The sequence below is a fragment of the Triturus cristatus genome, chromosome 7, assembly GCF_964204655.1.
Source record: "Triturus cristatus chromosome 7, aTriCri1.1, whole genome shotgun sequence".
NCBI classification, from domain to species: Eukaryota; Metazoa; Chordata; class Amphibia; order Caudata; family Salamandridae; genus Triturus; species Triturus cristatus.
Genome location: NC_140590.1, coordinates 89,648,066 through 89,662,084, shown reverse-complemented (window position 1 = coordinate 89,662,084; position 14,019 = coordinate 89,648,066).

The window sequence follows — 14,019 nt, the reverse complement described above, 5'->3', positions numbered from 1 at the left end:
AAACCAACATATACATGTAGGAGCCCCAGGAAGTCTTTCTGGTGCGATCAAGGGGGCAGTCACTGTCGATATAAGACATGGGTCTGACCCGGTCAAGCATCATAAAAAGTCTAAATCCCCCCCCCCCCCAAAAACAAACCCCCCCCCCCACCCCTGGACCGGTGTGCTGGGTATACGCCTCTTTAGGGCCTTACTTAAAGGGACGTCTTTGGGTAGCAGATCGGGTGGCCGCGACCGTTGACTGTGCTTCGGTGAGCCTGAGAAGGTGAAGGTATTTCGGACATGTCACCTCATTCAGTTCTAGTGTTAGCAGGGACAGTGGGGGACGCCAGGTGGTTCCGAATGAATCTGCTGAGTTCCTTAGAGTGGCTTGAATTCGTTCCATGCCTAGGATATACCATAATTTATGTAGCCATCCTGTATGGGTCGGTCGGGTCCGTGTGCCCCATAGGGAGAGGATATTTTGCACAGCTGCTCCTAGCGCCAGGCTCATCTGTATCCCCCTGATGGACTTCAGTGGATATGTGATTGGGTTAGGAAGCCCTAGGATTGTGTAGGCAGGGAAGCGGGGGATTTCAGTCTCTAACTGTCAATGTCGTCTAGAATGGCTGCCCAGTACCCCGTCAATTCCTGGCAGTCCCAAAGTAGGTGGGTCAGCGTGCCCTCCGCGTCACAGCCTCGCCAGCATGTCGGACTACGATTCGGGTTCCCTTACTTCAGTCTGGCCGGTGTCAAGTACCAATATGTGGCCACTTTGACCGCTGATTCCCTACTGGCCGTATTGTGGGCCATGTGATTGGCCCTGAAGTAGATATCATACCATTCATTCTCCGTCAGATCTCTCCCCAGTTCCCGTGCCCAACGCTGTTGCCCCGCTGTGGGCAAGGAGGAGGCTGGAGGACGAAGCATGTTGTATAGTTCAAAGATCATCTTCTTGTCAGAGTATTTTGTTATGAGCCATTTCTCATAGGTCGTGAGCTTTCTACTCACTAGCGGACGTACGTCGGAGGTGGAGGAGCCAATGACGGAGTTGGAAGTACTGGAATTGGTTCGGTGCTGTTATTGCTTGGATTGTTTCACTTCCGAGAACGGGAGGAACCCCTCCAAATCAAAGAGATGTCCCACTGACTTGCAGTCAGTGACCCGCCACTGCGAGAACGCCCGCTCCTCCAGCCCTGGTGTAAACTCTGGGTCATCAAATAGGGGTGTTAGTGGTGAGGGGAAAGATGTCAGTCCGAGTTTGACGGCAACTGTGTCCCAGACTCGCAGCACTGTATTCGTGATTGGAGAACCCTTGAGATTTGGTGGTCTATCCGGCCTCTTCAAGAAGGCCACCTTCCATAAAGGGAGCTTCGCTAGCGCTCGGTCCTGGAATAGACACCTTTTTTCAGACTTGGTCTACTCCACTCCACCAGATGCCTAACTTGCACTGCCCTAAAATATCCCAGGAAATTTGGGATACCCAGCCCTCCTTTGTCCGGAGGTCTATGGGAAAGATCTCTACGCATAAGAGGACGCGTGCTTAGGGTAGGATAGACATTTTTATAGCTGCAATACGGCCAAGTAGCGACAATTGGTGTTTTTGCCATTGTCGGAGGTCTTTCTGGATTTGGGAGAGGAGTTTGGTATAAATATGCTTGACTGTCCGCACGATAGAAGGAGCTAGATCTATCCCCAGGTTAGTGATTGTGTCTTGGGTCTGGAGCTCTCCGTAGGGAGCTTGTCCTTCCCTGGACAGGTCCTCATTTCGGCCAAGGTGGAGGACCATAGATTTCCCCACGTTGATCTTAAAACCGGAGACCTGGCCAAAGGGAGGTCAACTCCCGGAGAAAAGTTGGCATGGAGCGCTCAGGGGACTCCAAAGTCACCAGAATGTCATCGGCATACAGGCTCACCGTATGTCTCTCTCCTCCGAATGGGATGCCTAAGATGTCAGGATTGTCCCTGATCCTTTGTGCTAGGGGCTCCACTTAGAGCACGAAGAGAAGGGGCGAAAGCGGGCATCCCTGTCTCATGCCCCTCTGGATCTCAAAAGACTGTGAGGTTATCCCATTTACCCTGATCGTAGCCTAGGGCCTATCATACCAGCTCACCACCCAGGCCCTAGGGTTTCCATCTTGGTGCGGTGGGCTTTCTCTATAAGGTGCAGTATGTGTTTGGTGTTGTCACTGCTCTGGTGATTGTGAATGAAGCCGGATTGGTCCAGTTCGATGATGCCGGGCATACGGGGGCCCAATCTGGCCACTAAAACCCAGGTAAACAGCTTCAAATCCAGATTGAGAAGGGAAATCGGTTGGTAAAAGCCACATTGGGTCAATCAATCAATCAATCAATCAAAGACATTTCTAGAGCGCACTACATACCCGTAGGGTCTCAAGGCGCTGGGGGTAGGGGGGGGTGCCGCTACTGCTCGAACAGCCAGGTCTTCAGCTTCTTCCTGAAGGAGAGGTGGTCTTGGGTCAGGCGCAGGTCGGTCGGGAGGGAGTTCCAGGTCTTGGCGGCCAGGTAGGAGAAGGACCTTCCTCCTGTAGTCGCTCTTCGGATGCGGGGGACCGCGGCGAGGGCGTGGTTGGCTGAACGGAGGTGGCGTTTGGGAGCGTAGAAGTTGATTCGGCTGTTGAGGTAGCTCGGGCCTTGGTCGTGTAGGGCTTTGTGTGCGTGGGTGAGGAGGCGGAAGGTGATTCTTTTGTTGACGGGGAGCCAGTGTAGGTCTCTCAGATGTCCGGAGATGTGGCTGGTTCGTGGGATGTCGAGGATGAGTCTGGCTGAGGCGTTCTGGATCCGCTGGAGTCTCTTCTGGAGCTTGGCGGTGGTACCGGCGTAGAGGGCGTTGCCGTAGTCCAGTCGGCTAGTGACGAGGGCCTGGGTGACGGTCTTCCTGGTCTCGGTGGGGATCCACCAGAAGATCTTCCGTAGCATGCGTAGGATGTTGAAGCACGCCGAGGAGACGTTGTTGACTTGTCTGGTCATGGAGAGGGAGGAGTCCAGGATGAAGCCCAGGTTGCGTGCATGGTCTGTCGGTTTGGGTGCGGTGCCCAGGGCGGGAGGCCACCAGGAGTCGTCCCAGGCGGAGGGTGAAGAGCCCAGGATGAGGACCTCCGTCTTGTCTGAGTTCAGTTTCAGGCGGCTGGTCGTCATCCACTCGGCTACCTCTTTCATCCCTTCGTGCAGGTTGGCTCTTGCGGCGGCGGGGTCGTTGGTCAGGGAGAGGATCAGCTGGGTGTCGTCGGCGTAGGAGATTATGCTGAGGTTGTGTTGGCGTGCGATGGCCGCGAGGGGGCTCATGTAGACGTTGAAGAGGGTGGGGCTCAGCGAGGATCCTTGGGGGACGCCGCAGATGACTTCGGTGGCCTCTGACTTGTACGGTGGTAGGCGGACTCTCTGTGTTCTTCCGTCGAGGAAGGAGATGATCCATTCCAGAGCCTTGTCCTGGATTCCGACGTTGCTGAGGCGCTGTACTAGGGTGCGGTGGCAGACAGTGTCGTGACAGGGTCGTGTCCTTCCCGGGTTTAGGAATGACTACGATATCAGCGGCCAGCATATCAGGGGGGGTGGTTCCAGGACCCTGAAAGGAGTTAAAAACCCGCGTTAAGATCGGAGCAAGAAGTGGGCAGAGGGATTTATAGATTCCCGCTGAACAGCCATCGGGCCTCGGCGATTTCAGAGGCTTGAGACGAGAAATTGCCCCTATCACTTCTTCAATCCTAATAGGTGCATCCAGAGCTTCCACCCCTGCTGTGTTCAGTGCCGTCGTGGCAGCTCTCTGGAGGTAGGCTTTCCCATCTGCGCTCAATTGTGAGTCTTTACCATACAATGTGGAGTAGAAGTCTCGAAGGACTTCTGCAATCTCGTCGTCGCGTTCAGTTGTCTCCCCCCTGGCGTTCTGAAGGGCTAGAATGTTTGAGCGCTGGGCACGGGCTCTGAGATTACATGCTTGGAGACGCCCTGTTTTGTCACCCCCTATATAGTAGGAGTGTTTGAACCGAAGGACCGCGTATTCGGCTCTGTCTAGGTCAAGACTCGCTAATTGCGCCCTCGCTGCTTTCAATTGGCGCCAAATCGTGGGCGCGCAGGTTCGACTGTGTACCCTCTCTAGTTCTACCACTCGTGGCGTGAGAAGGTCCCTCTTTTCCTTAAGCTGTCTGGCTTCGGTGGCAGAAATGACGATTAGTTTGGCTCTTACAATGGCTTTGAGAGTTCCCCATAGTGCCGCTAGAGGAGTGTACGGAGAGTCATTCATCGCTAGGTAGTCAGTGATGCATTTGTGGAGTTGCTGAGGCACTCCCGCTCATTGAAGCAGGTTCTCCCTGAGTCGCCACGTCCCTGTCGGTCTGTGAGTCTGGGGCATAGATAGAGTCAATGCCACTGCATCGTGGTCGGAGAGCGCTACTGGTGTAATGTTCACTGTATCCACTAGTGTGTTCAGTTCTGTAGAGCCTATGAAATGTCTAGTCTGGCGTATGTATGGTGTGCAATGGAATAGAAGGAAAATTGTGTGGCTTGAGGATGAGCCACCCACCATACGTCCACCAAGCCATTGTCTCTCAGCCATTCCCTCCCTGTTTTGGGCAGTGCACCCGTTTGTCTGTAACGCTGGCCTGACCTGTTGTTCTCCGCATCCATAACCAAGTTAAGGTCTCCCCCAACCACCAGTCTCTTGTCTTGTTAGCGTAGAACGCCCGACAGCGCCGCCTTAAGGAAGTTTTCTTGTCCTGAGTTGGGGACGTAGAGGGAGCCCACTACCAGGGGAGCCCCCCCACCCATAGGTTGTAGGCCAGTAGACGGCCTTTTATTTCAGCCATCTTGTCGCCCACCGTACCCTGGAACGTCCTAGCAATCAGTATGGCCACCCCTGCTTTCCTATCCGGTGTGGAGGAGAATTGTTGGGGAAATGCTTGGGACCTCATCCGGTGCCAGTCTTTGGGGAGGAGATGGGTCTCTTGTAAGAGGCACACAGCTGCCCCTGAATTCTCTAGGTAGAACAGGATGGCTCTCCTCTTTATGAGGTCATTTAGTCCCTTCACATTGAGGGTTATTATCTGAAGTGTGGATCGCGACATGAGGCAGTGGTGGGTTGGATCTGCTGTATTAGCTGAAGCCTGGTCACCTTATCTACATGGAGATCCCCTTGTGCCCTGACGCTGTTTGTCTTTGAACCAGGCCCTTGCTTGGATCCTGCCCTGAACAGCACACCGGTTCCCCTTCCCCCCTCCCTAACCCCAACAAAATCCAACAAACACGCATGAAACAGTGCCCCCCTCCCCTGGTGCCGGTCCCATGTCCATCCCGCTCTCTCCCATCCTTCCACCCCCTTGCGTCCCCCCCGTTAACTTGTCCTCCCGGATCCATCCCGCTTCCTCCCTAACCCCAAATGAAAAACCCCAGGGTTCCAACAAAGTCCATTGCCCACCGTTCGAGGATATGGGCATGTGGGCATGTGGGAAAGAGAAAATTGGGGAGTACGTGTGGTCCAAGTGTCTCGGGCCCCACGCCCCCGGCCCCCCCACCCCGGTTAGCTCAATTTCACTGCAATCCGACACCCCTGTTAAAGTCACGGGTAAACCGTCAGGGCGGTATCTTTAATGACTGTTTCTAGGGCCTCCAGTCTCTCCTGTGCTATAGTGTCAGAGTCCGGTCGTAGTTCCAGGGTAGACGAGTGTCTGCGGCCCACTCTTTGCCATCCTTCCCCCCGATGATGTCCGCGGGCGGCTGGGTGTCTCGTCCGGGCTCCGGTGCTCCAAACTGAGGATCTTGTAAGCTTCTTGAAGGGACCTGAGTTGGTACAGCTTGCCATTCCACTTGAATATCAGGCGAAAAGGGTGACCCCAGGAATAAGCCACCCCTTGTTCTCTCAGGTGAGCGGTCACCTCTCTAAAGTCCTACCTCTTCTGTAGTGTGATGGAGGCCAGATTCTGGTAGAGCGCTATTGAATGTCCTTGGTATTTGAGGTTTTTTTATCGACCTGGCCTCTCGCAGTATGCGCTCTTTAGGAGGGAAGTCCGAGAGGAAGGAGAGTATGTCTGGCGGAGGGGCAGAAGCACGTCTCGCTAGGCCCACGCAGTGTGCCCGGTCAATGCGGATTTCAAAGTCTTGTGTCTCTCCCAGAATTTCTCTAAACAGTCCCTGGAGGTAGTGAGCCACATCAGACCCCTCCGCCTTCGAGGTGACCCCCCTGATGCGGATGTTATTCTGCCTCGAGCGGTTTTCGAGGTCCTCCCCGTGAGCCTGCAAGTCCAGTTGTTGATCTCGTAAGCGGATCATCTCCTGCTGAAGGTGCTCGATCTCCTCGTCTTTGGTTTGCTCGCGATCTTCAATAGCAGCTACTCTCTCCCCGATCGCATCGACGTCGCGGAGGATCTCCTTCACCTCTCCCGCCACTTCGCTTTTGAGCGTTTGGAAGTCCTCTCGAAGGGTGTTGAAAAGTGATTCGAGGAAGGAGCGCGTAACCGGGGCCTCTCCCTCTTCTGTGTCCATGTGTGATTTTGGTGCTGGAGATGTTTTACCCCCTTTCTCCCCAGACAGGGAGCCTTTGGCGAGCATCTCCTTCAGGGACCTCTCCCCCCTCTTCCTCACCGAGGACTTCGTTGGGCCGCAATCTAGTGGGGGTTCGCCCCTGGCGCACGTCGTGCTCGTGTAGCGCTTGTATACCTCTGCTATGTGCAATGTCAGGCCGGGTGGATCCCCCTCCCAGCGGGTGGTGTTTGCCCCAGCTAGGCCCTGCCTCACCCGGCCTCTTGACTCTGATCCGGGACTAATGGCACCCCGGTGATCTATGGCTCAGTGGGCCCGAGACCTCTTCGGAGTAGTGTCCCTCCGTCAGAGTCTTACTCCGGTCTGTGCCCAGCTCTTCCAATGGCCGTCTGGTTTTGCCCCCGCACCTCCGCCAGGCGATGGCCCTGGCCGGGTATGAGCCTCCCTGCACTCTTCTCTGCTGCTCTGGTCTCCTTTCTCATCACTTCGCCTCGCGTCACTGTTGATGAGGGCCTCTCGACGCTGCCGGCCGACAAGCGCTGAGGCCCCTTCTCTCTAGTTCACTGTTGGAGGCCTTCCCTCTAGGCTCAGCATGCTCCTAGCTGTGGACGGTCGTAGCTGCAGGCCTTGTCCCTCTCTGGAGCAGCACTGCGGGCCCCTAGCGCGGCCCCGTCTGCTCTGCCGCCCGCAGGGACCCCCTTCTTTCTTGTCCGGCCTCTGCTGCAGCGTGTATTCTTCTTCCACGTTCTGCAGCCACATGCCGCCTGCGCTGCTGTCAGGGGACTCTTCGCCGCTGCGCTGTAGATGGTGGTGCCAACATGTTTGTTCAGGCGTCATTACTTCACGCCTCTGTGCTCTCCCGAACGGCTGCCCTGAAATGCTTGGGGGATCGCTGGCCCTGCTCGGCGCTTATCTGCACCCATCACTGCACCGCTGTTTGGCCGCTCACCAGCTCCGGATGTGCGCCAGCCGCTGATGTTATCAACTCCATTGCAGAGGGCCTCCCAGGGTCTGCCCCGGTAGCGGTGTTAGGCGTGGCCCGGTCTAGGCGCCCCCTCCCCGCACCGCTGCGGTAAGGGGACACTTCGCCGCTGTTCTGCAGGTGGCGGTGCTATCAGGCTCGTGCAGGTGCCCATTCTTTGTGCCTTTGTATTCTCTCCGCTCCGCTCAGCGTTGATCCGCTTCTGTCCCCGTGCCACTGCCACTGCTTAGGGCGCTCACCTGCTCCTAATGTGCGCCAGCCTCTGCTGGTACTGTCCCTGCCACCGAGGGCCTCCCAGGCACTGCCTCAGTAGCGGCGTTAGGCGCGGCCCGGCCTGGGCCCCATTTTCTCGCACCTCTGCCTTCTCTCGTCAGGCCGCCCAGTAGCGCCGATCGGGGCCACAGCTCTGAACCTGTGGCTCATCTATATTAGCATAATTTGTTTTCATGTCTGTGTTTAAGTGTGCTAATCTGCTTCTTGAACAGAGGTGTTATCAAATGTATTGTCTAGGTTCGTTCTGAGGTTGGAAACAATTGTTGCATAATTCAGAACCATGATGATGACAAGTGCGGGGAACCATTTTGGAAGAACCACATCTACAGCATACGCAGTCATGGCCCTTGGGTAAATGACAATAAGGTAGGAAACCCATTCACTCCCCCAGATTAGCCAGAACCAGAGTTCTGCATCACTATCATTATCAGCATGGTCTAGTTTTGTGTACTCAAATAGATCACGCACATTTTCCTTTAGAGCAGACCTTTCCAGCCTAGGTTACCTCCAAGGCGATCCCCCAGGTATACTGAAAAATGTAAATGGATGGAAAGATTGGTGTTGTGCTTTGAATATCCTGTCCTTAGTTTTCAGGATCAAATGCAGAGAATAACATTGTCACTCTCCCTTGTGAGGAAGAAAAAAGATAGGGTCTCATTCTGCTCAACCTGTGAAAAGCAAGTGTCACCTCTAATCTCAGGTTTTCATTCTGACTGTTTGGCAGGGTAAGTTTGGTTGAAGTTATATCTTAGCACCTGTACCAATCGTTTACAGGCTGGAGCAGAATACTGGGCAGATGTAGCATGTTTCACAATTTCTTGTAAACAAGACCCATTCTTCCTACTTCTTAACATCTTTCTCCCTCTTAATAGCTCAGTGCACAAAGAGAGAATCACCCATTGGGTAGTGGGTGAATTATTGAGCAGGGCAGGCCTGCTCAAGTGGTGACTAATCAATGAATGAGGGTTAGCTCAAGTCGCCTCTGACATCTTTGCCGTGGTATTCTCCCAAATCTTTTGCCATTACTCCCTTATTTTGCTGAACTGGTTTTTGCTAGCATTAGGACTCTGAGCACCTTACCTCTGCTAAACAGTGCTAAAGTGCTTGTGCTCTCTCCCTAAAACTTGGTTAAAGTGGCCTACACATAACTGCCACACTTAACTTACTTGTACATCTTCTAAGTCCTTAATAAACTGTACCTAGCGCCTGTACATTAAATGATACCAATGGTCCTACAGCACCCATTGTGCCACCCAGTAAAGTAGCCTTTTAAAACATCTCAGGTTAGCCACTATGACCCGTAGTGGAATTTTAAAATGCCATTTCGATCTGGCAAAATAAACTTTTTGCCAGGCCTAGATCTTCATTCTTTTAAAAGTATTAGTCATCCGTATGTTAGGCCCTAAAACCTCACCAGTATAGTGGGTTTAAATGTTACATGGCCTGGCAGGGGAAAACTCCTAAAGTCATTTTCCTCTGTTGTAATGCCTATCTTCCCAAACACTGGGTTACCTTATTACACTTAGTAAGTGCTAACTTCAGATTGGGAGCAGATGGAGAGATGATGTTTATGCTCAAATGAATTGTAATTTAAAAATCTCTTTAACTCCTTAATTGTTGGACCTCGCCCTATTCCTATGCTCAGCCTTTTTCTAGCTGTTTTGGGAAGTTCGCTCTTGGGACTCCATAAGTTTTGTTTCCACTTAAGTTATCCACACTAAATTTGCATCCCTTTTTACTAACATCCTGTAGATTCTGAAGATATGCAGGGTTTGTGGATGTCCATCGAGCGGGTTGGGAAAATGGGCCAAATATACCTCAATTTTGAGTTTTTGGGGAAAATAGAAGAAAAAATAGCACTCCATCATAGTCCCCATCTTCCTAGCTTTCAGGAACATGCAGAGTTGAATAAACAAACATTTCTTTTAATCACAGTTTTTCTATTTTTCAAATATGTAGCTCATTATTCCTATTTTTGTGATCCCTACCAACTTCCAGTTTGTGGTAGAAACCAGGGTGAAACCCATGGATGATCTAGAAAAGTCACAGATTTCTCAACAGTAGACAAAAATCCAAATTTAGCGAGGGGTCATATGTGCACATCCCTATAGGTTTAACTAAAGAAATTAACTGATGAATTAAAAAATATTAAAAATGAGTAGGAAAGAAAGGCCTTTTCTGACACCTTTTTCATTTGTAGTTTCTTGTCACAATCGTTGATTTACTAAAACAATATACCATTACTGCCACTAGGCCCTTCTGGTTGAGGGTTTATATATGATTTGTTAGTTCTGTAAGAACCCAAAGTGCCCATAGCCAACAAATGAACTGCATCATACAATGGTTTTTCATTGTGTACTGAGCATAGATCAATGGACAACAAGGAAACCGATGTATTTCTGAAATGGCCACAAGATATGGAGTTTAGGAGCGGTGGTTATTTGTACATCTCTGAATTTGTTGGTTCCCATACTAGCATATGATTTAGAGGGCATTTTTCAAATGTCTTCTTTCTTACACCCATTGGCTTACATTTGGTAATTTTTAATAACAAATGTTCTGCTATTCTATAGTCCCACATGTCTTCTAATATGTACAGTGGATCTCTTTGAGTGATTTATGTATGTATGGTGCCTGCAGCAGGAAGCGGGCATAAACACACCATGGATACCTCAAATTTTTCCACTGCAAAGCTGGCCCCCAGTAACAAAACCGGCCCCCACAGCTCAATTTGAAGAAATCTAGAAAACCTGTGAAAACAATTTAAACACGACAACTTGGGGAGTCGAGGGTGGTGTGCCATGAGTGGATCCTAAGAGATTTTCTTGTCCACAATGCCTGGAATACCTTAAAGTTTGCCTGAAATACACATGTTCCTTACATTTCTGAGTGAATCTTCTGGAATGCAAGGGGGGCATATCAGGAGCATTTGCCCCTATTTGCCCTGACAGGGGCAGAACGACTGTTGCCCCATTTACTTAGAGTGGGGGCATGGACATGCTGGGCAGCTTCCAACCCTATATTTTTATAAAATAAAATCCCTAGTGGGCTCTCCGCAGCCTGGGGGGACAGATCAGAGGTAATTACCCCCATCTGCCCCCTAGGGGGGCAGAAAGACTGTTGCCCCATTTACTTGGGGTGGGGGAATAGCAATGTCCATGGTAGGCAGCCCGTAACTCTGTATGTAAACAAAAAATTACTTTCCTTGGCGTATTTTGGGATTTCTGCCCTTCTGGGGTCAGATCGGGGGTAATTACCCCATATCCCTTTTGAGGGGGCGGCAGAAAGACTGATGCCCCATTTACATGGTTTGGGGTCATGCCCATGCAGGGCAGCCCCCACCACATATATATATTTTTTTTAAATCTCTTTTTTAGATCGAGTGTAATTATTGCATCTGCCACCAAGAGGGAGAAAAGACTGTTGACCATTTGAAAAGAAGAGATAGCTAGGTATCTAGAGGGCTATGGAGCAGATGGGGTAATTGCCCTAATCATCCCCCCAGGGAAGCAGAAAGACTGAAATAATACATTTGCCCTTAGGGGAATTCAAGCCATTGCCCATTGGGTTGCTCCCGCTATCCCTGGCGGCTTATCCCTGCTTGGGAGTGGCTTATGGGTGGATCCCTGCTTGGGGGTAGCTCTCCTGCGGTGTTCCCAAAGCAGGGAAACACTGGGCAGAGGTGTAGGAGAGTAGGATCTTCTTCACATGGGTACCCCCACTTTTTGCTGGTGTTTCACTGTTTTTCGACCTTAGTCTGGCTGTGGCCCTGCTAATCAGGACCCAGCCTAGCTGCTTCCTCTCTAAAATGGTTTCCATGTACATTAGGTACATATCTAATTGTATTCTGGAGTGCCTTATAAGCCCCTAGTATATGGTATACTATGTACTTAGGGCATAGGTACCACAGAGGCCTACCAGGGGCTGAAGCATGTATTATGCCACCCCTGGGAAGCACTCCAAAATGGCACCACAGGTCTGCTACTGCAGCTTGGGTAAGGTGGTGCTTGCACCCCTTACTGTGGTATAGACTACCTATATCACTACCATTGCACACACATATAAAACCTATAAGTAACTCCTATGGCAGGCCTTAACAATCCTGAAGGCAGAGTGCTTGGTTTTTATGTGAGAGGGGACCCCCCTGCTGAGGAGAGATGTGGGATGCCTACCACTGACGTGTGCCTGCGGCGCCTGAGCACCGCTGTGGAGGTGAAGAGGGAAGAACCCTGAAGCAGCCCCTGTGAAGAGCGATGAGCACACCGGAGCTGTACTGCGGGGCCATTGCAGGAGGCTGCCGTGTGAGCACAGAGGTGATCAGCCTGCCCCTCTGCCTCCCTCCCCTCCCTGCCTGGACAACTGCCATAGGCGTGCGACTGGGGGAGGCTGCTGCCGCATTCTGGATCTCACTAGGGCCGCAGCACAAGGTGGCAGAATCAAGCGGATGACCCCTGCGGAGGCCCAGCGGTGAAACCGCGCACTAGTGGTGGTCCACTGGGACCAGCAGACACGGCCCGAGAGGCGCAGGCCTATGCGTCCCGTGCCACCTGAACGCGAATGAACTTCTGCTGAACGGAAGGAGTAGCTGCCTGCTGCTGCTGTGCACCTGGCTGTTCGAGCGCCACCACGAAAGTCAGGAGGGAAGGAAACTCCGGTGGCTCACCGTCCCCTTGAAAACCGCATCTGAACTGTGTTGTGGAACCACTGAGGGAGGCTGTCAAGCATGTGAAGTGGTGAGCAGCCTTTCCCTGGCCCCCCTTCCTGTACTGGTGCCATGCAAGTGTGACTAGGTTACAGCCATATCCTAGACAACACTGGGGCGGCCACACAAGACAGCGCAGTACCAGACAGTCACCGCCTGAACTGGGCCACGTTGCCCACCTGGGCCTAGATTCCGCAAGCACGGTGGAAAGCAACATGAGGTCTGCAAATACACAGACTCGCCGGGAGCCCGTTTCGCGCCTAGGCTATCTGCATATGGAGGTGAGAGGCACAACAACCCTGCAGCATTAAAACAAAGACGTGAGGAGGTGACGCACACCCGCTTTGCCCTGATCTGCACTGCGACAGGGTGCAGAGGACGCAGTTCACTAACGCAACTAGCACGATTGGCCCACGCTGCGGCATAAACTGCCTGATAGTGCCCAGAGACACCTAAACACACGCCAGCAAGCTGGGACACGAGGAAGTCAGACGCCGGAGAAGGCCTTCAATGGAGCGGTCTTGATCAGGCTCCGACAATGTCCACACAGGACAGAGGCAGTAGCCAGAAGGTAGGCCACGAGCGTGTAAACTCGCACACGCACGTCCCTGCATTAGTCAGCCTCATACAGCGATAGGGCAGCTCCTCCACGTGCTTGTGCCTACTGTACAAATAAGATCGCTACCCCGCCCTGATAACGCCTGCACATACTGGTGGCGAATGCCGATAGCGCAGTAATTGGTAATGGGCCACCTACGCACAAACAAGCAACAGCTAAATGCACGGACTGGCAACCCGGCGACCCAGCCACAGAAATGTCACGCGCCACACTCACTGCCAAGCTAGTCTCTGTTCTGGCAGCAGTGGAAAAGATAGGAGCCACGTTGGACCAGACCTGATCCTTGTTGGAGTCAAAAATTGACAAGGTCACCTTGAATTTTCACCCTTCTGAAAGCCGACCATCACAAACTCGGGGACAAAGTGCACCTCCAGGAACAAGCACTCGCAGAACTAAAACCAGTTACACAAAGCCACACCGCGGCCCTGCAAGACCTAGAAGACAAAGTGGAAGACGCAGAAGGACGCTCGCGCTGCAACAATTTCCGCGTTGTGGGACTTCCAGAGGGTGAAGGACGAAAACCGGAGGAATATGCCGAGCGCTAGATTAGAGATTTACTTCCTGCTAGCACCCTATCTCCCCACTTTGTGATCGAGAGATTGCACCGCGTCCCCACGCAAAAGCCACCGCCGGGAGCCCCCCACGTCCATTCTTGTTTAAAGTTCTCAACTATAGAGACAGAGACTCGATCCTCCGCAAGACCCGAAAGCTGGCAGACATAAAGATCGGAAGCAATCAAATCATGATCTTTCCAGATTACACAGTGCAGGTCCAGCGCCGCAGAAGTGCATATACTGTCGTGACAAGACAGCTATGCGACCTTGGTCTGACCTACTCATTACTATTCCCAGCTAGACATCACGTGGTCGCAAAAGGATTGGTGCGCTTCTTTGACTCACCTGTCGAGGTTTGGGACAGGCTGGTGGAATCGGGAACACTGACGGGACCCTGGCCACCTGTGGAAGACGAGCC